The sequence below is a fragment of the Nelumbo nucifera genome, chromosome 4 (genome assembly GCF_055504915.1).
Source record: "Nelumbo nucifera cultivar China Antique chromosome 4, China Antique-T2T, whole genome shotgun sequence".
Taxonomy (NCBI): domain Eukaryota; kingdom Viridiplantae; phylum Streptophyta; class Magnoliopsida; order Proteales; family Nelumbonaceae; genus Nelumbo; species Nelumbo nucifera.
The window spans coordinates 68538007-68562674 of NC_142652.1; the positions used below are offsets into that span (position 1 = coordinate 68538007).

The window sequence follows — 24668 nt, forward strand, 5'->3', positions numbered from 1 at the left end:
TAATGAAATTTAAGTAATCGCCCCCACTAACTTGCATAAAGCATGTAACATATTGGCTCTCACATTGAGTTGTAGGTCTCACACCATATAAGTTGTAATTTACCAATTGGATAAGAATTTTTACAAAACTATTAGAGTGTTAATGGATAATTAGAATTCTCACATTAGAGTCTCAGTCAAACTATATACAACAAAAGTCTAATAAGACTACGATTTGACTAATTAGACTAGTTAGATGAATTCCAATCTAATGGCCAATTTAAGATGGATGGACTCTCTCTAATCTTATCCTAAAGGAGTTAGGAGTTGTAATTAGATTAGGAGAAGGCTCATGCATCCCTCCCAAGTTAATAAATAGATTGGAAAATAAAGGTGTCAAATGCATCTTATTCTTTCATTACTTGTTGAATTGTGCCTTACCTTTGTGAGAGATTTTGACTAAGGTTTTGAATCCAATTCGACCAGACCTTTTATCCACTCTTTCCAATACTCATTTATGTTTGTTTTGGGTTAAAAATCTTGCCCAAAATCGTGATAAAGATTGGACATTTGATGTTGTAACTTTTGAAGAAAGAATCCAAGACTACAAGATCAAAGTTGCACCATTTTCAACTTGTTGCGGTGATTTAAGGAGGATTTAGCTTGGGTGTGAACACCACATCGAATTTTACATTTGAAATCAGGTAATGCACATAATCTTATTCCAAAATATTAGATTTTTCATGGTCCAAAACTCATTCGATCCAAGATAAGAAAATCCAGAATTTTCTCCAATGCGATTTCAACATTAGGTTTTCAACAAAAAAACCCATTCATCCATTTACTTGTATTTTGTTTTTAATACTACACTCCACATGCATTGACATCCAAACAAAGAAGTTGCACACACCTTGTTCCTATATGTAGAAATACATGCCAAGTAAGTAATTAGGTAACATGTTTAACATAATGTGTAGCTACCTTTTTATGAAAAAATATCATACAGGTGCTTTTACACAAACCTAAAAGCATTCCATATGAGTCATCTCACTTTGATGAAAATACTTGACAAACACTAACTCCACAGGGACAAAACTCCAACTCATCTTGCCACAAGAAATAATTACAACCTCTTGACTATTCATATGCAATACAAAACAAAAAAAAAACATACTATTTATATATAAACACAACTTGATTATTCAATTAAAATAATGATCAACACATTATTTCTTACCTTATATGGGCATGCAAAAAAATTTCATCCATTGTTCTCTGGTTTTCCATGTCGAGACTCAAGAAGAATACAATCACCCAACCACACTGACATAAAATCCTTGTATTATGCATGGTTATAGTCATAAAGAGTACAATAATTCTGCAGTAATTTACTTAAAAAATCATTAAGCTAATTTATGCAATGGTTTGCATAAAATATATCAATATACTATCAACATTCCATAATTGTTGTTGTAATATTAATTTTGTGAGGAGGTTTGGAGGAGAAATAATAGGAAAGGATTGGGAAGAGAGATTTTAGGAAAATATAAATGACACAGTCATTCTGAACTATTAAATTTATTAATTTTGGTCGTCTTTCTTAATTTTTTGGATTGTTGAAGTCTTAAAGAGGATAGCAAAGATATTTTTAGGTTGTGTTTGGTTTGAGAGAAAAGGTATGGAAAGGAAGGAAAAGTTAGGGAAACCCATACAAACACAGCCTTAAGATTCAGGAGTGCACATCAGAGCCAATAGTTGGTAATTTACTCTTTGTGATTGCATCATTTCAAAGAGCCATCACACACAAAAAGGCAAGAGGATGACACATGTGAATGGCTCAATGCCATTCTTGAAGAGTCCTATGTCAAATGTGAGCTCTAGCTAGTAGGATCTAAATATGAAATGCAACATGGTGTCCCTTCTATTTCATCAGAAGCTGCTGAAGAATTGTTTAATAGTGAGTTGTCAGTGAAGGAAACTCGCTCTCAAGATCTTAGTGCAGATTGACTAAACTCAAAAAGGCTTGTGTTACAATAGAAAACTCCTTCAGCCAAGCTCATACCTTGATTCAAATACATTGTGTTGATCAAAAGGGTCTTTTATATGACATTATGAGAACAATGAAGGATTGCAATATTCAGGTACTTGTAGTGTATTCTACTCCCGTTCATCTAATTCGTTTAAGGTTTGATGTGTAGGTTGAGAAAAGCAAGGATACAAGTGCTGAAGGGATGAGAGATCCATCGCATGGACACCCAAACATTGCGGAATAAGGGGGCGAATTTCAAAAATTTTTCTCTCCCTTCAACTAGGAATCGCATTCCCTATTTAGAAAACCATATTTTCAATGATCATTCTTGAACCACAAACTGAACAAGATCTGAACCAAAAGGAGTAGGGGAGGATTATACCTGATACAGAGAAACAGTATCCCCCAACGAAGGTGTTCACGCCCAAGGAAGGATCCAAAGACTACTCCCACTGAAGATGGCACAGTGCAGGATGGAGCATAATCAGTAGTGTTCTTCTCCAAGAACTCTGTCATTAACAAGAAACAACAGGATGGCACGTGAGCACAGCTTCCTATCAATTCTTCCTCCAAGAACTGATGTCAAGATCGAATCTTGAATTCTCCCACAATTAGAGATCGAACTGGCAAACAGGGCAGCAAGAACAGGGAGGCGGCAAGAAGGAATTCAGCTGGGTTGCTTAATTCTTTTTTCTGTGATTTCATATCTCAAGAAGATGATAATGTGGCTGCTGCCCCCTCCTTCTTTTGTTAACCTAAAAGGATCAGGTCCTAATCCAATTAGGAGTTGCTTATCCAAATCATATTTGGATCAGCCATCTCTTTAGGTGATAAGGATAAACCCTTATCTTATCTACAAATTAGATCAGCTTTCTCCTAATCTCATTAGGAGGTTTCTAGATCTGAATCACATTCAGATCTGGACTCTCTGAGTGGATAGGGTCAAGACCCTATCCTATCTGCTAATCCATCTCAGAATTCGCCCCATAATTGACTAATTAAATAGCCCAGTTCGAAATGGGCTTTAGGCCCATTAAGCTTATGTGCTCACTTAACCTTCCTAACTACTGCCCAGTTGGGCTTCTTTATATGGTGTGGGACCCAAGCATTGATCTACACATCAGCCACATGGGTTCAGTCCAGCCTTTGTTACAAGGCCTGGCCGAATACACTGTTATGGACAATGCACCCCTGAAACCCATCAAATGGGCTTTATGGGCCCAACATTTACCCTAAGTGGTCCTTAGGCCAAACCACCTTGTAACACCCAGGGACTGTGGGTAGATGCAAGATTAGCCCATTAGGTATTATCCTCAATGGTCTTACACTTAACCTCTCAGCCCATAATGATCATACATTGCCCGACAAGAGAGGACCTCTCCCTTGGCTACAAGGAACAGTGTTGCACTCTCTACTTATATGGATCCCGGGAATTAAAACCTTCTTGCAAACATTTTGGAAACCATAATATATATACTTTTATATCTCATATAAAATATACTTTGCAAAACAAATCTCAACGGTTGAAATCGGCTACCAGCAGTCTTGGTTTCCATCAGTGAGAGTGCATCCCCGATCATTACCTTTGTCCGACAAAGGGGCTGATCCTGTCACTATGATCACCCACTCAGATGAATTCTCAGACTGTTCCAACATACCCAGTTTTTTACCCCCGCTAAGAATCTCACTGATTGGTACATCAAAGACAGCCCAATCCGACACCTAGTGCAGTATCATAATCGAGTCTAGGGGTCGGGTGTAATTTTCCAGTTTTACCCACCAATCTCCAAGGTCCAGGGCAATACTGAAAATCTGGTCAAGTTCATAGATTCAATTAATCCTACACTGTATGTGCCTAGGGTCTCACCCTAGCATCTGAGACAGGCCACCCCAACCGACTTGGTGGCACAATAGTGTCAGCCTTATCAGGATAGGTCTCCCCAGACCGACCCACTGGCTGTGAACATTTTAAACTAACACGAGTCTCATTAAGTGTCCAGTTTAAGGGTATTACACAGAAACATACCAAGGGAACATGAATCAAATATGCACTTTTATTCATTTACAATAAACTCATAAAATACATCATTCTGATTGAAGCTAAGGGCATACAAAACTGTCTAACATACAAACACAGCCTTAAGATTCAGGAGTGCACATCAGAGCCAATAGTTGGTAATTTACTCTTTGTGATTGCATCATTTCAAAGAGCCATCACACATAAAAAGGCAAGAGGATGACACATGTGAATGGCTCAATGCCATTCTTGAAGAGTCATGTGTCAAATGTGAGCTCCAGCTGGTAGGATCTAAATATGAAATGCAGCATGGTGTCCCTTCTATTTCATCAGAAGCTGCTGAAGAATTGTTTAATAGTGAGTTGTCAGTGAAGGAAACTCGCTCTCAAGATCTTAGTGCAGATTGACTAAACTCAAAAAGGCTTGTGTTACAATAGAAAACTCCTTCAGCCAAGCTCATACCTTGATTCAAATACATTGTGTTGATCAAAAAGGTCTTTTATATGACATTATGAGAACAATGAAGGATTGCAATATTCAGGTACTTGTAGTGTATTCTACTCCCGTTCATCTAATTCGTTTAAGGTTTGATGTATAGGTTGAGAAAAGCAAGGATACAAGTGCTACATAAACCAAACAAGTAGAACAGTAGTTCAGATGCTCCCCCACTCAAAACAATCCCTCATGCAATAGACCCCTTGCATGAGCACGTTCTGGGTGTGCTTGGTAGGCTAGGCGTGTTTGGGCACACAAGGCCTGAGCGGAGCTACATGGGAATTTTGCCGAGCACTTGGCGCACAAACAAGAACCCTACGTTTCTTTTCACAGAAAAAAAATGATCCACACTAAGTTTCAGTTGCAAAAAGGCACACATTCCAGCAGTATAAACACATAAAATACACAAAAAACATAAAAATAAATATTTAATACAACAAAAAGGATAAAACAGATTGAACACTTCAAGTCTTCAATCAAATGCAAATTGATTATGGTTGAGTACTGATCCAGGTAAGGTTTGAAAACTCACCCATACGCATTACAAAAAACTCAGGATTCGATTTGCATGTAGAACATTGTTTTCTGTTGTAACTTTCAAAGTGAAAAACACGTAGGAAACCTCTTACTTCAACATAGAAAACCTTTGTGGTTTCAAGTGAGGAAGACAATCCCCAATATTTTCAACATTCAGGGGCATTATGGATATTATGAAAGAGTTTAAAGAAACGTATTAACAGTTCCTAACGATGGCCCTATTTGTGTTATGTGGGCCAGCCAATAAGGCATATTTAAGTTGGTTTTGAAAGTTCATATATATATATATATATATATATATATATATATATATATATATATAAATATATAAAAGTAATTTCTCAAATATACAGGGTATATAAATAATTAACCCTAACTTAGAATAGTGGCTTCATGTTTATTGCAACTCGGGTTGACCCGAGTTGGCAACTTAACGTTTTACATTCTTTGGGCTTGCACCTTCAGGCCGGGCCCATTGCCCATTCAAGCCCGCCCAAGTTGCATCTCTGATTTTGTACTGCTTGTACAAGAGTTCAGCCAGAGCCAGAGTCAGTAGTACTGTCTGACTACTAGGAGCTGAATGCCATTCCAAATTGAAATTTGAAAATTAATCCCCTTAAATGCAGGAGAATTATTGATATATAGCAAAAGATCTAGGGGTAAAATAAAGCCATCGTGACATGAAAACCTTTTCCATATTTAGAAATCAGGGAGGATGGTTGTTGGCATTCAAACGCTATTCATTATTTGAAGTTCAATTTACTGTCTGAAAAAAACATTCAAATGCTTGACTAAGGAGTTCCAATCGAACACTTCTAGCCTAAGAAGAGATGATGAATAACTGTAAAGCTTTTCTGATTTGCTTTTTTTTTTCATTCATTGAAGATTTAGATATATATATATATATAGCCATCGAACATCGAAGGGACGCGGAGAGGGACTCAAGCATTGTGTGGTGTGAAGCACATAGTCTCTTAACCTTGTGGACTGCTGTTTCTGCTGATGCCCATGCCCTAAATGAGAATCAGAGTGCTGCTGTTGCTCAACATTGCCACCCCTCCTGACGTCAAGACTGTCTTCGCTTGTATTTTCTGTGGTGACGTCAGAAGAATGCATGAGTTCACTAGTATTGGCATTTCAGTCTATGTGGGTTCCTTCTTTTACATTGACTCCTTCTGCAAGTTCACATCGCTGGTTAGTCTCCATCTCGCCATTTGCTTGTCCTGGTAAATAATTGGACGGCACCAACACCTCATCTGTCCCACCTATTCCACAATGAAATTGGCCTTGTGCTTTGTTTGGTTGTTTATCCTCCTTGCGTGCATAAGGGAATTCATCCTCTAAAAAGGTAACATCTCTTGATGCAAAGAACGTGCCGGACTCTAAATCATACAAGCTCCATCCTTTCTTTCCAAAAGGATACCCAACAAAAATACACCGTCTGCTTCGACTGACAAATTTATCCCCTCCATGTCCATGATTGTGCACATATGCCAAGCAACCAAAAACTCGCACATTATCTTAAGAAGGAGGTCGCCCAAATAAAACTTCATAGGGAGTCTTTCCCTTCAACAGAATGGATGGTGTCCGATTGATTAAATAACATGCGGTCAATACACATTCCCCCCAAAAATCAATGGGCATGCTAGCTTGAAAACGCAATGCTCGGGCAACATTGAATATGTGTCGATGTTTGCATTCAACCCTCCCATTTTGTTGAGAGGTCCCGACACAAGTGGTTTGATGAATAATACCATGCTGAGCAAAATAACTAGCCAAGCAGACAAACTCAGTCTCATTATCAGTACAAACCACTTTGATAGGTTTGTTAAATTGCCTTTGAACCATAGCAAAAAAATTTCGAAGAACTTGTCCCACTTATGTCTTATCAATTAGAAGATAAATCCAAACACCTCTAGAAGAATCATCTACTATTGTCAATAAATAATGAGCACCACAAGAAGCTGCAGTTCTATAAGGACCCCATAAATCACAATGAATTAACTCAAAAATATCGGATGCTTTGTTATTACTGGAAACAAACTCTTCTCGACATTGTTTAGCTCGGAAGCATACATCACAACCCTTAATACTGTCATCCTTATTATTTTTAGTACTAACAAAAGGCAGCAACTTAACAATTTTATGAGAAGGATGCCCTAACCTTTGATGCCAAATATCACATGTCTTTCTCTCTGTAGTCTTCATTGCTCTTGTTGATGCAATGCTCCGGAAATAATAGAGTCCCTCTCGTTTTTCACCCGCTCCAATCAGCGTCCTTGTAGTTCAGTCCTGTATCACACAGAAATTATTAGTGAACTGAATAACACAATTCGACTCCTCAATCAATTGCGACATAGAAATTAGATTGCAATTCAAACTAGGCACATATAAAACATTAGTCAGTTTCAGATGATCGTCCAGCGCAACTGTGCCTTCTTTCTCTGCTATTGTCGCTTTCCCATGTAGCAGCCCGACAGAGCATGGAATGATGTTCTTTATGTCTCTCATCAACTCAAGGCTTCCTGTCATATGATGAAAAGCCCTTGTGTCTATTATCCACTCTGACAATTTTCGCTTACCACTTAGTTGTTGACTCCCCTCTTTCTGTGTGTTCAAAAGGTTGAGTAGCATGTTCTACTGCTCACTACTTAGTCCATTCAACCCAGTCTTGACTGCATCGATTAATTCTCCTTGAGACGCATTGCCTTGTGCAGAGACTTTGACTGTATTGGCCTTGACTTGGCCGGCACGACCTTTTCCTCCTACCCCTGTTCCTTGTTTCCGTCCACCACGCCCACCGTGTTCTTTTTCTTTGTTTTCAACCATATCGACCACCGTGTCTGAAAACCCTCAATCGGTGGCAGAATCGTCACAAAACAGAAAACCGGATCTCCCTAAAACATGCCGCAGAACTTCGATTCGTCGGAAACCCATTAAAAATCCGAATGTTCGTGAGTCTTATCCAGAACTCCCTGAAGAGGCACCGATTTCGAAGCCATGGAATCTAAGACCGATCTTCCGACAACCTCAATGCGCGATTCCTCCGGGACCGTCCTGATCCAGTCGGAGGGTTCTTGAGTCAGTGTAGAATCTTCAGGCGTTCGATGTAGGCACTCACGGATACTTGATCAGTGGGCTTCTATTCAGGCCCGGGATGTGGTTACCACGATCGAGAGACAGAATCGTGATGCTGAACTCTTGACTCTCTCCAAGTCACAACCTGTGTCAACAAGGCAGTCAGCGTTTCCAAGAGGGGCTTCACCAACTCCAACAGAAAGTTCTGTTGATATCCCAAAACAGCAGATTTCTTCCCTTGCTCGAATGTGGAAGCAATAAGAAGCAGAAGCAGTGTTGTCGACAGCGTTTCTAAGAGATTGCCGCCACCAAAACAAAACATGACCACTGGTAACAGATCGCCGCCGCTGGTAAGGGATTGCCGCCACCAGAACGAAACACAACCACTGGTAATGAATCGCCGCCACTGGAATGATTCCCGCCTCTCAGTGTTCGCACCGTTGGTAACAGATCGCTGGTCGCTTCCACCGCCGGTTGCAGTCTTGGTAGGACGAAGATGAAGATCTAACTCTGTAGAATTCGGAGTCTCGATCGGAATCTGGCGAGCAGAGTTTCTCCTTTCCCGGCACCGAATATCGTTGCTTCCACCACTGATCTCCAGAGGTCTTGGAACGCAGACCTCTCGTGGCTCTGATACCATGTAAAACCAGAGCTTTTCTGGTTTGCTTTTCTTATTTTCATTCATTGAAGATTTAGATATATATACACAACCATACACAGCCGTCGAACATCGAATCTCCTAAATTTACAAAAACTCAAACTCAAAACGAACTCCTAATTCGATCCTAACTCAGCGGAGTCTCCTAATCCCGGAGACTCCCAATTCAATCCTAACAATAACCTCTGTTGATATCAAAAGGATGGAAACAAGAATAATCAGCAAAGCAAGAGATCATAAACAAAAAGATAAGAGCAAGCAAACCAATTACCACAATAAGAGGAGAATACATTTATCTTGCTAAGATGAAGCACTCAAATGCAGTGCTACTAAAGAAGCATAAAAACCATCCTTGATACTGATCAAGGCCTCATGTTTTCCTTTCTCTACAACGACCCCATTCTTCACTACTGCAATTAGATCAGCACCTTTAATTGTGGATAACCGATGGGCCACCACAACTGTAGTGCGCTCTACCATGACTCGGTCCAATGCATCCTGCACCACTCGTTCTGACTCAGCATCGAGTGCACTTGTCGCTTCATCTAGTAGTAAAATCTTTGGTGACTTCACTATAGCACGTGCAATTGCCACCCGTTGCTTCTGTCCACCTGATAATTGTACCCCTCTCTCGCCTACCATTGTTTCATACCCCTGCAATTTTTCCCATATTGAAAATACGAGCAAAGTAGGAATTTAAAAACATGAGCAGTTGACCTGACTGGATCAATAGGCCATGCTTATTAAAAAACGTTCTATAGACCATTGACCACCAAAAATAAAGTTGCCGAGGTAATTCAGCTGTCTATTAGCATTTATTTTACTGACTGAGTTTATCTGCAAGATAGGACCCATCCAATAGTGTCCTAATGCTTGAAACATGTGGAAAAAAGAGTCCCCAAACCTACATATGGGTCCTTTAATTTGTTCAAGAACTAAGACTATACAGTATGGCATTTGGAAGTCTAAAATATTGTCACTCATGTCTGAAATTAATAAGGTAAATGGTTATCCCCCTTAGCTTGTTTGGTTAAATCATTGCTGGCCAACTTTTATGTGAAAATTTTCTTTGATTAAGTGATTAACAACTCCTCTCATACCATGTTTAAAGAGAAGAAAATGCAATAGTCACCCTGATCAACAACTCCAACATGATTACCTTAATTTTCCATCAAAGAGATTGTTCAGATAGCTCTTATCCTGATAAGACCTAATTAGATTTAGTAACCTTTGTACACCATGTTTTTTTCTTTTATTTTATTTCATGAGTTGATGGTTTTGGTCTCCATCAAATCAAACAATGGACAGGTCATGGTTTGACCTAATGAGAAAACTCTAGGCCTAATCATTGCTCCAGTTTTTCAAGAGAAAAGATTTGGGCTCTATGTGTGCAGCCCTATGACCTAATGACCAAATTAAACAAGTGTTTGTAGAAATAAATAAAAAATAGATGATTTAACACAATTAGGTTATAGTGCTCCAACCTGTTGCAATGCACTAATGAACCTGTGGGCATTTGCCAACTCTGCTGCAGCTAAAATCTCTGCCTCTGATGCATTTCCTTCCTTTTAGCCAATGTTAGCATGGATTGTGTCATTGAACAATACAGGTTCTTGGCTAACTAAGCCCATCTGCTGCCTCAGCCACTTCAACTGAAACTTCTGAATTTCAGTTCCATCTAAAGTAATTTGACCTGAATCAGGATCATAGAATCTCTGCAACAGGGATATTACTGTCGATTTCCCACTCCCACTTTCTCCAACCAAAGCAACTGTCTGAAAATTGAGATTTCTGAACTATTAGTTTTGTAAATAGAACTTATAAATGGTGCAAATTGATTTCAACTGTGCAGTGGCTTTGATTATGACCTCCAGTTCAAAATTGTTACACATGAAACATAACATGTCAAAAGTAGTGTTACCTTACCAGAATGAATTGTCAAGCAAAGGTCTCGGAAAATCTGAATGTCAGGCCTAGTGGGATATTTAAAGCTGACATGCTGAAACTCAATTTCTCCCTTCACACTTTCTAATGTCATACCAGACTCATCACTTGGGTCTATCTTTGACTTCCGATCAAGAATTGCAAATATTGAAGCAGTAGAAGTCTTGGCTTTACTGGCATCAGGTGTGAAAGAGCTGGATTGAGAAATTCCTATAGCTGTCATGGTAAGAGCAAAGAAGACCTGACAAGGACCACAAAATGCAATTCATTGTGTTTAAATTATCCAAAATATATTAAAATATTTCATTTATTCTATCTGTGAAACATGACTTTGTGAATATCTCAAAAATATCTTCACTAAAAGAACTTGAATGAGATGACATGACTACTTACACGGAAAACCTTGGAGAATGTTGTCTTTCCATCCTCAACAAGACGAGCTCCAGCATAGAAACTGGTCGCATATACACAATATAGCAAGAAAATAGATAACCCAAAACCAACTCCACTAATTAGTCCTTGGCGCATCCCTGTCCTCAAAGGGCCTTCACATTTTTTTTGTATAGCCGCATCACCTTCTCTTCCGCACAGAAAGAAGCAACTATTCTTATGCTTCCAACTGCATCTTATTTTTTTCGGTTTAAATGCTAAAAAGGTATTCAATTTTTGGGGGATAGGTAAGTGTCTAAAATCAACAATGAACAACTAACAAAAATGGAAATCTGTAAATAGTTTGGGAACATGGAATATGATCTGTGGGAAAAAAAATAAAGCTATAAGAGTGTGTATAAAATGTGTAGCCACTCAATGACCCATAATAGGCTCATTAAAAAGACCATTACCCAATGTTGGTCTCTCTCTCTCTCTCTCTCTCTCTCTCTCTCTTCGCCCCCCAAAGTGGCCACTCTCAGACTCGAACTTCTTTTAGCAAACTCCTGGTACTGTGTATCTAAACTTTATAACTATGTTTAGTCTCCCTTTTTCTTTCAAAAAGGAGGCATAGAAAGGGGCATTCATGAGTTTCAAGTATGAACCTTTGCATCTGCACTGAATCCTTCCATAAACTTCATTTCAGCCCATCCGCTAATTCCTACCAAAGGTAGCAAAACAAGGATTATAAGAGCCAATTGCCAACTTGCTTGGAAAGCGATAGCCAACCCAGCTATTGCTGTTGCAGTGTTTTGAACAAGCAAAGCCAGTGCATCACCAACCAGTCTGCGTACAGTTGCTGCATCTGCAGAGAGTCTTGCACCAATTGCACCACTTGAGTGGGCAGGATCATCAAACCAACCAACCTCCATGTGAACTACCTTTTCAAAGCACATTGATCGAATCCGTTTTATTAACCTACAGCCTGCCACGGAAAAGAAATATGTCCTTGCAGGAGCTGCCACCAACGATACTCCCCCAAGGACAACAAACATCAAAGCCCAAAACTGTGAGTCCTTCCGAAGCTTACTTGGGGGATCATAGAATGTTTTGATTATACTGGAGATTAGTATTCCAAAAACTGGAAATATTGAACCATCAATGGTAGCAGATATAACAATCACTGGGATCTCTGGCTTGTTGAGATAGGCAAGTCGGCGGAGTGGGACTTCTTGAGGCTGTTGTGATGATGCTTCAGGCAGGCTTTCAGGTTCTCCTGTTGTGTTTTCTGGGATGTTGAGTCCGGTAGGTCTCCTAAATGAGACTGTGAATGAATGGTGGCTACTGTTTCCAGCCCCAGATGATCCATGACTTAAAGAACGTAGAAAGGACATGCTTTGGGTTGAGTGCCTGCCAAAATCCGTGGTTAAGTATGGCTTTCCCTGGTCATTTATGGTTTGCTGTTCTGACTCTTTGTTCATTTCTTGCAAGCGTATAAGTTGGTAGTATGCCCCACCATGATCCTTGAGTAGATCTGAGTGTGAGCCTGGTTAATAGAAAAAATATTGCAACATAGTATATATAGGTATCTTCTTTTCAGTTACATAGAAAACAAGTCAACAAACTAGTCATTAATAAGATTAAGATAGTACAGTAAAGCCTGAATCTTTGACATTGTTCCACTAATATGGGAGATTTACCAAGTATTTTCCAACTATTAACCCAAAATTTTTACCTTTTTCAATGATTTTTCCTTGATGAATAACAGCTATCATATCAGCATTCCTCACTGTACAGATTCTGCATCAAGTGCACTTGTAGCTTCATCTAGAAGTAAAATCCGTGGGTCTTTTAAGATTGCTCAAGCTATAGCAACTCTTTGTTTCTGCCCCCCAGACAGCTGAGTTCCATGCTCACCAACCAAGGTGTCTAGACCCTAAATACAATAGATGCAAAATATATGATATGGAAGATGAGAAGCAAATTCCTTTTTCTTAAATTAGTTACCAAGATTCAAAAATGAATGAAAATTCTAGAATTCTGACCCACATACACACAACTGGATGGATATGCACATAAAAATATAAGCACAAATCTTTCATAGCTTGAGACATAAGTCAAATGCATAAACTGACCTAACTTTGTCATATAAACCCATGTTTATGCAATTAGAGCACCAAAAAATATCTACAGGAAAAGTTCCAGTTAGATTCCAAAGTCAAAAATTTCTGAGTTTTCAACATCCTCTTCCCTTTATCATAAGCCAAGCATAATCTTTGATTAATAGAAACTTGACTGAAAACATATCCCTAAAAGGCAGCCCAGTGCATGAGGCTCCTGCCAATGTGGGGTCTGGGGAGGGATAGATGTGTGCAACCAATTTTTTTTAAAAGCTTCAAGAAAGAAACGTAACATACTTGTACTAGACATGATCATGACAAACTGGACAAATTTATAAGTATTTACATATACTAATAATTACATTAGTATGTAAATGCTCAACTAGGAGTAGTCTAGGACTAGAGAACCGAACCCTATTTGGATTTTGATTCGAGCCTAAGAAAACTCTTGCTGTAAAGGGAAAGAGTTGTGAATTCTTCTACTTCAGAGAATGAGTAGAAAATTAAGTGGGAAGAAAACATTTTCAAACTCAAATCCTTTCATAAGATATGATTGTAATTCTCTGTTTTTCCAGATAAAGTTTGGTTGACTCTTCTTCAATTTTTAATCTATTACAGTAAGAGGATAGCTTACTTTTTCAAGTAATCCTGATTCATCTGAGATTTTGTTTTTTATTTTTGCATTTATAAGAGGATAACTTACATTGCAAATTGTCCTAACTCAACTGAGACTGTATTAATCCTTTAATTTTTTTTCAGTGTTTGATGTAAATAGTAAAACAGTTTTAAGGATGGATCTACTGGGGAATAATGTTGAAAGAATTTGGAAAAAGTTTTAGTGCTGGCTGCCAACCTGACACAACCCTCCTTGATGTAAGACAAGCTCCCACTGGTGGAGTTTTTCTAGGGAATAATGTATAGGACAAAAACATGAAACAATACCAAAGAGCAATCAAAAGTATGTACTGAGTATTCGATTCTATAGAGATAGATCGAAGTGGATAATAAGATTCTATAGAGATAGGGGGCGAACCATTCAGCCCATCCCAGCATCCAGAGATCAGATCTCAGATCACCCGGAGAGAAGACAGCAACAGTGTGACTGTGCCATCTTCTCCCTGCGTTTCCTCCAATTGTCGCCATACTACCAGTTTGATCTCCTTTGTAGGAGTGATCAAGAAGAGTCTTGATATCAGTCTTTGGAGAAAGGCTGATCAGAAGTCGTTCTCACTGCCTCCATTGAATTCTTGCTAAAGAATTCGGTTCGTTGGACGGACCCTGCTGATTCTGCTCCACCATTCATTGCGTCATCTTCAGTGGGAGCAGTCTTTAGAGCTTTTCTTTGGGCGTGAATACCTTCATTGGGAGATACTGCATCTTCGTATCAAGTATATCCCTCTCCTACTGCTTTGGTTCAGATCTGGTTCAGTTCTTGGTTCAAGATTGATCATTGAAAGATGCAATTTTCTAAAACAGGGAATGCGATTCCCACATGGGAGAGAGAAATTTTTGAAATTTCGCCCTACCTTCCTACAGGGTTCGGCTATCCATGTGATGGATCTCTCATCCCTTCAGTGGTATCAAAGTCAGGTTCAAATCTTGAACCAAATTAAATCAGATCTGAACCTGCACAAATGGGCAGAAGGCGTTCTACCCGATTTACGCAGATTAGGGTTTTTCTGGGAAATCGGTTCCCAGTTAAAGGGCAAATTATCTGAAATTAAATTTTATAAATTTGGAATTTATTTAGAATTGTTCTTTATTATCTTCTTGATTTATGGGTTGTTCGTACAACTGGAGATCAAAATCTTGATTGGCCCAGTGAACCTGTGATTTGTAGTTTTTTGCATTCTGGTCTGTAAATAATTTTTTTTTTATTTTTCTAGACTAAATGTATAGGATTCGATCAGATGTAATATTAATAGAAATTATGTTTTCTATTTATTTTATTTTCTTAATCGAAGATGGAAGCACAGAAGGAGATTTCACAGATATCAAAATCGCTGTCTGCGATTTGCAATTTATGAAACTGCAAACTGTGATCTGACCTTTGTTTTGCAGGATGAAAGTGTGCGAACAGCCCTATGACTGATTCTTGCTTGTTCTTTAATCAGTAAATAATTTCAGATCGTTTTCTTGAATTAAATCTTTAATTAAAAATCAAACCCTTGACCCATTCGAACCAGATTGGTCCAAATTGGTTAGACCAAATCTGTGGTTCGATGGAGGTTGATGTCAGCCCTAATTTCCCACTTTTGGGTCAAGGGATTGATGGTTAATTAAGAGACTTAATTCGGCCCACACCTATAAGGCCCAATTTTAAGGTGTTAAAACTGCTAAAGCCCACAAATTGCAGGAAAGCTATATGGGCCGAACTGCCTAACCCTATTCAGCCCATATACCTAGATAATATTAATTGGTAATATTATGAATTAAAATGGGTTTTATTAATGGGCTTTACAAATATTAATTGATTGGATCAATTCTATCCTTGCATGTGATGTATGGATGTGTGATGTGCTACGTACATGGGTCATAAGTACTTGGCCCATGCAGATGTGATAGTGGCTCTTACGCACACCATGGCTGAATGCACATCATTGCCATGGTGTCCCTAAAGACCATTGGATGATCTCCCTCAGTGGTGGGCCCCACACCCCTGAAAAAGGATACATGCGGAACCCTAGCCGTTTAGGGCCCACCAGAAATCTGGCTTTATGAAAGTTAGTGGGAGCCACTCTGGTTTGACCTAAATTAAACTAGGGCATAACTTTTGTTCCCTCCTGAAATATGAGTGCATGTGATAGGGAGATTCATATGATGAATTCTCTAAAGGCCTTCCATCATTAGCATGAAGATGGGACATTCAGTAATGAGGAAATGCACCAGAAAATTGGGCTATCAATTTGCTGCTAGATCTGTCAGAGTGTTTCATAAGATGATAGGGGCGTCATAGACCGATGTGGGAAGACCTCACCAGAAAATGGGAGACTCTCACGATACCTTGGCGTTTACGAATATGATGGGAGAGCACTCACTGCACATAAAGGCTTAACCTAAAATGGCAATGAACTTTGTTTGATAGAGGCCGAAGGGAAAGCTCATACGATGAGTGGATATGATCCTTCATAGAAAGCTGATGGGGTTATGCAGCTGAAACAGTTGGCTCCATGCACCCTATGTGATTTCCCACATTTCCAGAGACAATTCGCAGTCTCCATCACTGAGATGGGAGGGAAATCTCAGAGATGAATAAATGGGAATGGAACATAGATTAAAAGCCATATCTATGTAGATAACATGAATCAAATTAGGTTGTAGACTGATGTTTGCTCTTTTATCAAAAAATGGCAAACGGACAATTTGCAAAGCTTCTTGACGACAACAAGCTTAAGGGCCCAAACTATGCCGACTGGTACCGTAACCTAATGTTGGTTTTGACCTCTAAAAAACTGGATAAGGTGGCTAAGAATCCTGCCCCGAAACGTCCGGGAGATAGCGCTTCTGAGGCACGGAGAAGGGACTATCTGGAATGGGAGAAGGAAAACTCCCTCGCCCGGTGTTACATCGTTGCCTCACTGGACGATTCGATACAGAGGTAGTAGGATCAGATCGAACTTTCCAAGGACATATTGGACAGTCTAAAGACAATGTATGAAAAGCAAAATCGTTCTACTCAACAGAGCGTCTTGATACAGTTCATGACCGCACAGATGTCCAAGGGGCAACAAGTTCATGACCATTGTCTTCGGATGATGGGCTACATCAATGAGCTTGAGGCTCTTAGATCCGGGCAAGATCATACAACCCAAATAGACGCCATTCTCAACTCATTGCCTCCGTCCTTCAATCCGTTCAATATGAACTATAATATGAACAAACTGAATGTCAGTGTTCAAGAACTCAGCAATATGTTGCAGAGGGCCGAAGAACTGATTAAGAAGGATGAGCCCCTAGCCATGCTTGTTGAAGCTGGCAAGAAGGGCAAGAAGAGGAGGGCAAAGAGAAAGCCCTAGAAGAAGGCCACCAAACCCAAGAAACAGAGGAAAGACAAGGCATCAGATGCCTGTCATTTTTGCCATCAGACCGGCCACTAAAAGAATAACTGTCCTCAATACCTAGAATCCAAGAAAAGTAATTTTGAATCCTGTGTCATAGAAACCAATTTGTTGGTTACTTCTGCATCCTGGTGTATTGACTCCGGGGCTTCAACTCATGCGTGTAACTCACTGCAGGGGTTCAAGGTAAGCAGAAGGCTGCGTGAAGGAGAAGTAACGCTTTACTTGGGGACTTCTACAAGTGTTGCAGTTGCGGCCATAGGAATCGTAGAATTAATTTTTAGAGAATGACATCCATTATACTTAAAGATTGTCTTTTTGTACAGAACTTAAGAAGAAATTTGATTTTTGTCACAAAGCTGTGTGCGGATGGATATTCTGTCTTTTTTAGTAATACGATTACTATCAAAAGAAACAACAAATTCATCGCATATGGGGAACTGGAGAACGGTCTCTATGTTCTACATCCTTCTCTAGAAACTAACATAGCCAAAACTACGTCGGTTGATATCCCCAAGAAAAGAATCTGTGATACAGTTAATCCCACGTGCCTGGGGCATTACCGACTTGGCCATATCAGCATTGGTTGTATCACAAGGTTGGTAAAGGATGGTCATTTGGATTTTCTAACTATAGAAGATCTTCCCACTTATGAGCCTTGCCTTCAGGGTAAGATGACGAAACGGCCATTTAACGGTAAGCCTGAAAAATGTACGGGCACACTTGACCTAATACATACTAATGTATGTGGTCCCCTGAGTGTTAGGACTCGTAACCAGCACGTGTATTTCATTACATTTACTGATGATTATTCTCAGTATGGTTACATATACCTAATGAGACACAACTCCAAATCCTTTGAAAAATTCAAGAAGTTCAGATAAGAGGTCGAGAAACAATTAGGGAGAGAAATTAAGACCCTTCAATCGGATCGAGGTGGCGAGTATCTCTCTGATGAATTCAGGGACTACTTGAAGGTCAACGGGATAGTATCACAGTTAGCTCCTCCTGCTACACTACAGTTTAACGGTGTTTCAGAGAGAAGGAATAGGACCTTATTGGATATGGTTCGATCACTTCTCGTACACTCAGAGTTACCCACATCCTTTTGGGGATACGCATTAGAGACTGCGATATACGTGCTGAATCGGGTTCCAACCAAATCGGTTCTGAATACTCCATATGAACTTTGGACCGGAAAGAAACTAAGTGTCAAACACTTGATGATTTGGTGTTGTCCTGCGCACGTTAAAAGAACGAGTGCGGACAAGTTGGAATCCAAGACTAGTCATTGCCTATTTATAGGCTACCCAAATGGCTCTGTGGGTTACCTATTCTATGACCCAAGTGAGCAAAATATGTTCTGCAGCCGAAATGCACAGTTCTTGGAGAATGAATATATCCTGAACAGCCATCGTCAGGAAATAGTTCTTGATGAGGAGAGCTCAGGAGCAATGGGAGGTGTCCCACAGGTTCTAGGTACTGACCAAGCTAGAAGATCTACCCGGGTATCCAGGCCACCAGTCCGTTTTGGCTATGACCAGGATAGTTACCTAGTGGAAGATATTATTAGTGAGGAGGATCCCGTGACTTATGCGGAATCTATGTTGGACATAGATTCTTTGAAGTGGGTAGATGCCATGAGAACTGAGATGGACTCAATGGAGACTAATGGAGTCTGGACTCTAGTAAATCCACCCCCCGGGGTAAAACCAATTGGTTGCAAATGGATCTATAAGAGCAAGAAGGGCCCCGATGGTAAGGTTGAGACCTACAAAGCTCGTTTGGTGGCGAAAGGGTATATTCAGAAAGAGGGCATCAATTAGGAGAAAACCTTTTCGCCCGTGGCTATACTTAAATCCATTCAGATCCTGTGTAAGACAAGAATTTGGAAAAAGTTTTAGTGCTGGCTGCCAACCTGACACAACCCTCCTCGATGTAAGACAATCTCCCACTGGTGGAGTTTTTATAGGGAATAGTGTATAGGACAAAAACATGAAACAATACCAAAGAGCAATCAAAAGTATGTAAATCAGAAAAGAAGAAATAAGAACCTAAGGCAGTTTATCTATGAATTTTGCAGCATTAGCATGCTCAGCTGCGGATTTGATTTCTTCCATTGTCGCATCATCTTTCCCATAGGCAATATTGTCTTTAATGCTAGAGGAAAATAGCACCGGTTCCTGGCTAACAAGTCCGATTTTCTTTCTAATCCATCTCAACTGAAACTCCTTCAGATTTATACCATCAATAAGAACTTCACCAACCTGTGGATCATAAAATCTCTCAATCAAACTGATCACTGTAGACTTTCCACTTCCACTCTGTCCAACCAAAGCTGCAGTTGTGCCTCTAGGGATTGAAAGAGAGAATCCATTGAATATTTGCTCATCTGGTCTAGCTGGATAACTGAAGAAAACATTCCTTAACTCAATGTCTCCACGAATATCGTCTAATGTATGCCCATTACCATCAAAAGCATTTATGTCTGGCTTTCTATTAATTGTCTCAAACATCTTAAATGCAGCAGCTTGTCCAGCAGCAAATGCAGCCAGGCATGGAGATGTCTGACCTAGACTTCTGAAGAATTTAGAAACAAGCAGAAGAGTTAACAAGTGCATATTTATCAAATTGTACTAACCAACAATGATATTAAGCATGGAGCAGACATATAGACATGTGAAAATACTGCATATTCATACAACCACAAGGATTAATTAGGGAAAAAAGAAGGTCAGGAAAAAGGAAGAAAAAACTTGTAACTCACATTGCACCAGCCAAAACAGCAGAAATTACTATAATGACATCACCACCTGTATATCCTTTGTCAAGTGTCAGCTTTCCCCCATACCATATAGCAAGAGCATAACTGCAGAACATAATAAACATAAACACACCAAAACCTATCCCAGCAGCTAAACTTTCATGAATGCCAGAGTTGTAAGCACTCAATAAAGACTTGTTGTACTTCATTATAGCTTGCTTCTCTCCAGTAAATGATGCAACCTAAAGGAACAGTATCTTTCAAGTTTCATCCTACCAAAGAAAAATCCAAAATATAACACGTACAGAAACTAAACTCTAACAAAAGTAGATAAAGCATAGGCATGTTTTGTAGTTTTGGTAAGGTTACATACGGTCCTGATAGAGCCAACTGTCTGCTCTACTACAATCGATGCTTCAGAGTAAGCTTTTTGTCCACGGGATGCCATCTTAGATATAACACTGGACATCATTGCACCAGAGATCACAACAGCAGGAAGAGAGGACAACATGACAAGGGTGAGGAGCCACCCTTTAATGAAAGCCACTATAAAGCCTCCAATGAATGTTGATGTCATCTGTATAAATTTTCCAACCTGGAAAAGAAGGATAAAATCAAAAACCACTGTCTCCCAAACATGCAGATTTTAAATGATGTGCTCATTACACAATATATCCAAAGAGCAGGATTGGAGAATTTGCAAATTGGAGCAAAATGTGTCCTTCATTCCATTTATGCCTCAATTTAAACAGTGCCTAATCCTTTATGTGAAAATGAATTAAGCCAATGATGATGATTGATGTGTTTTAAGTGGTAGTAGAAGCAGGTACCTTCTCACCCATGGCATCTTGAATGAAGACAGTATCACCTGACATCCTTCCAACAACTTCTCCAGTGTTTGTTTCCTTATCAAAGAAACCTATATCTTGGCTTAATATAGTTTTCAAGTATAGGTTCCTTATCCGTGCTGCCTGTCTCTCCCCTGTGACCATCCAACAAGCCACCTCTGACAGAAAACAAACATAGAATTCCAAGTGACCAATTGTCAAACTGTTTCCCATTAACAGTGAACTTCTGTAGTGACATAACTTACGTAAGAATGATGCAACACCACTCCCCACTGCCAAATAAACAAATTTCAATGATACCTGAAGATGTGACAGGAAATTACAACTGGTTAAGCTTGTTTCTAGTTTGACATTTCCATCAACTGCAAGACAAAGTATAAGGGTGTTGCTAACTATATATTAATAATTCAGACACGGGGAAAGGGATATAGTACAGATAGATTTAAGAATCTTTATATCATGAAAGTTACTATACTACCCAATATTTAAGTTCCAGTTACATAGTTTCCAGATCTTCAACTTTCAGTGAACTTTAATTCGACAGATGCATTAAATACCTTTGTATATAATTAACCTGTAATAGGAATCAATAAGCATATTTTGCCAATATATACCTTGGAAATTACATCAACTATACGACTGTTGTTTGTATTTTCTCCAAAAGAATCAATCATATCCCCGAAAAGCACAGTCATAAGAGGCATGGAGGCCCCATTTCCAATAGCTACAATGCCCAATGATCATCAATACAACATCCTTGTAGTCTGCAAAAGAGAAGAGCTTGTAATAGGGAACAGTGTTAGTGGCCTCATCTCTTCCTTTGCTCTTTTCCAAATCATGGTGGCTATTGGTCTTTCCTTTGCCTGTTTTTTCATCTGTCTCTGTTACAGGTGAGTGGCTCGTTGATGCAGTGGCCTGGTTGGAGTTTATATTACCACTCAGGCTGTTTTTCTCTTCCATGTTGCCAGCTTCTAAGATTTTCTATGCTATTATTTGTCACAAAAGTTGATCCACTTTGAGTTACAAGCAGAGCTGCAAGACAATAAGAAGCAATGAAGTGAATGACCCTTTCTTGTTGAAATGTAAATAATTGAAAAGGAAAAGGCAATACTTCGTCAAAGTTATTCATTCTCCATTTGAATTTAACTGATTGTATTCCTATTTACGTATACCAACATCAATACTCCTGAAAGCAGAAGAATAAGGAAATTAAAAAAGAAAAAAGAAAAAGAAAGAGATACCTGTTTCTACTCGGACTCCAGTCAACTGGTTATCACTTGTAAAGTAAAACATAAAATCCGGCATGCAATCAGGAACAGGAGATAAAATCACAACATTTACAACCCACATAAACAGAACAAGGAAAGATATTTGAATATCAAAAGTTTCATTAACTGTGACGCAAGTCATTGGGAAGAAAGAACATAAAAAGTAAAAATATTGAACCAAGGATCTTTTTTAAACACAAATAAAGTAGTTGCTGAGACGCTTATCAAAAAAACAAATAAAATAAGAACGGTGGCTATTGAGAAAGACCAAAAAGATTGAACTCTTATAATCTTTTCAGATTAAAAATGAATTTCTGCAACTTCGACCAAAACAAAGGAAAGACGATAACCCATGAGTAAAACATGAAGAAAGAAAAGCAGTGGAAGAGATACAATAGAAGCTCCCTGAGTTTGAGAATCCAGAACTAGAAACGAACTCACCTAAAAAACAAAAGAGTCCAGAGGATGTTGCACTTCTTCCCGTCACCATTCATTTGAAGGGCTACACGGCCCACACCTTTTAACCAACCTTGAATTTATGGATGTTGTGCACTACCCAAATACGCAAGTGTAACTCCGCAAGCATCGTCAGTCAAAGGGACGAACTCCCATTTCTCATCAGTTCCTAGAATAAGGCAATTCAATTCTTGTTGATTTTTACTTCATTATCGTATCGAATTTTAACTCTCTAATTGTTTACTTGGTTACGAAGTTTCAAAAGATTTCAAGTCGGCAAAGGCGGTGGAAACCGTGGAATAGCATCGTTCATGGCCAAAGGTGGATTCTTAACATTGACGATTGAGCTTCCCGTTGAATAATGAATAGTATTGTATAGTTCACATCTTCTGTCCCCTTGCTATACAAAATTTTTTGTACAGACCATTAGCAATCTGCACACCAGCCTGTGTGAATTCGTATTATATGATACGTACAGAAAATTTTGAATACGCAAGTGTAACTCCGCAAGCATCGTCAGTCAAAGGGACAAACTCCAATTTCGTATTATATGATATACGGGGTGCTATGCACGAAATTTATTAAGCAAAGCTAAATGGTCATTTATTAAAATATTCTTTATAGTTTCATGGATTTATTAAAGTCTATTCTAAGCATTTTACTAAAACATCACTTATAATTTATAATAGATTTAATCAATCTTCCATTAAATGATAGTGGACCTCAGCAAGATGCCAGGTAACATTGCCGTGCGGTCCTCTGGTCTCCAAGTGCTACTCCCATGCCATATTGGGTCGGGAAGGTAGAGACAGACCACAATGAACTCTACCATGATTGTTGCGGTGATGTCGCCATCTCCGATTAGAAGTGGGAGGGTTATCCTCTCTGTTGGCATGAGGGACTTCCCAGACAATGAAGTCTACCATGACTGTTGCGGTGATGAGTTGCCTATATCAACCAGCATGCACCGCACCTCAAAGTTGGCTACCTCGGCCGTGATCACTAGGGTGTTATCGTGTGGGGTCTATGTTGGACAGTGTATGCCCTTAGCTCCAATTAAATTGATGTACATTTTGACATTTATTGTAAATGAATAAAGTATATAATTGATTCATGTTATTTACGGTGTGTTTCTGTGTAATACCCTTAAACTGGACACTTATGAGACTCGTGTTAGTTTAGGATCTTCATAGTCGTTGGATAAACCTAGGGAGGTTTATCCTGCCAAGGCTGACACTAATGTGCTACCAAGTTGGTTGGGGTGACTTGTCTCAGCTGCCAGGGTGAGACTTGAAACACATGTAGTGTGGGTTGATTGAAACTCTGAATCAGACCATTTTCCAGTTATGCCCTAGACCTTGGAGATAGATGAACAAAAATGGAAAGTTACACCTAACCCCTAGACTCGATTATGGTACTGCCTTAGGTGTAGGATTGGGTTGTCTTTGATATGCCAATCAGTGAGATCCTTAGAGGGAGTCAAAACCTAGGTATGTTGGGCCAGATTGAGAATTCACCTGAGTGGGTGATCATAGTGACAGAATCAGCCCCTTTATCGGACAAAGTGAATGATCGGGGAATGTACTCTCTTTGATGGAAACCTAAATTGCCGGCAGTTGATATCAAACTTGTTGAGATTTTTTTTTGCAAAATATATTTATATATAGATATACATATATATTATGGTTTCACGAAATGTTTGCAAAAGGTTTTAATTCCTGTGATCCATGTGAGTAGAGAGTGCAACACTGTACCTTGCAGCCGAGTGAGAGGTCCTCTCTTATCGGGCAGTGTTTGATCATTATGGGCTGAGAGGTTAAATGTAAGATCATTTAGGGTTTTTACTTGATGGGCTAATCTCACATAAGTCCATAATCCTTGAGCCTTCATAAAGTGGCTGGACCCAATGACCATTTAGTGTAAATGTTGGGCCTGCTAAGAGCCCATACTGATGGACTCAGGGGTTCACTGTCTTTAATAGTGAATTCGGCCTAGCCTTGTAATAGAGGCTAGGCTGAACCCATATGAATTTTGTGGAGATCAATGCT

General features: G+C 39.3%; 1 pseudogene across 1 annotated transcript; it reads right to left on the reverse strand.

Moving 5' to 3' along the window:
• Nucleotides 1-7057: 7057 nt before the first annotated feature.
• LOC104586068 (ABC transporter B family member 11-like) lies at nt 7058-22683 on the reverse strand (annotated as a pseudogene). Its single transcript, XR_016085974.1, has 14 exons — nt 22138-22683; nt 21511-21928; nt 21142-21196; nt 20879-21054; nt 20422-20643; nt 20052-20290; nt 19339-19864; nt 12842-13042; nt 11768-12652; nt 11651-11680; nt 11131-11362; nt 10715-10978; nt 10278-10568; nt 7058-9447 (listed from the first exon to the last, which is right to left on the reverse strand). The product of XR_016085974.1 is annotated as an ABC transporter B family member 11-like (transcript).
• Between the last annotated feature and the right edge of the window lie 1985 nt (nt 22684-24668).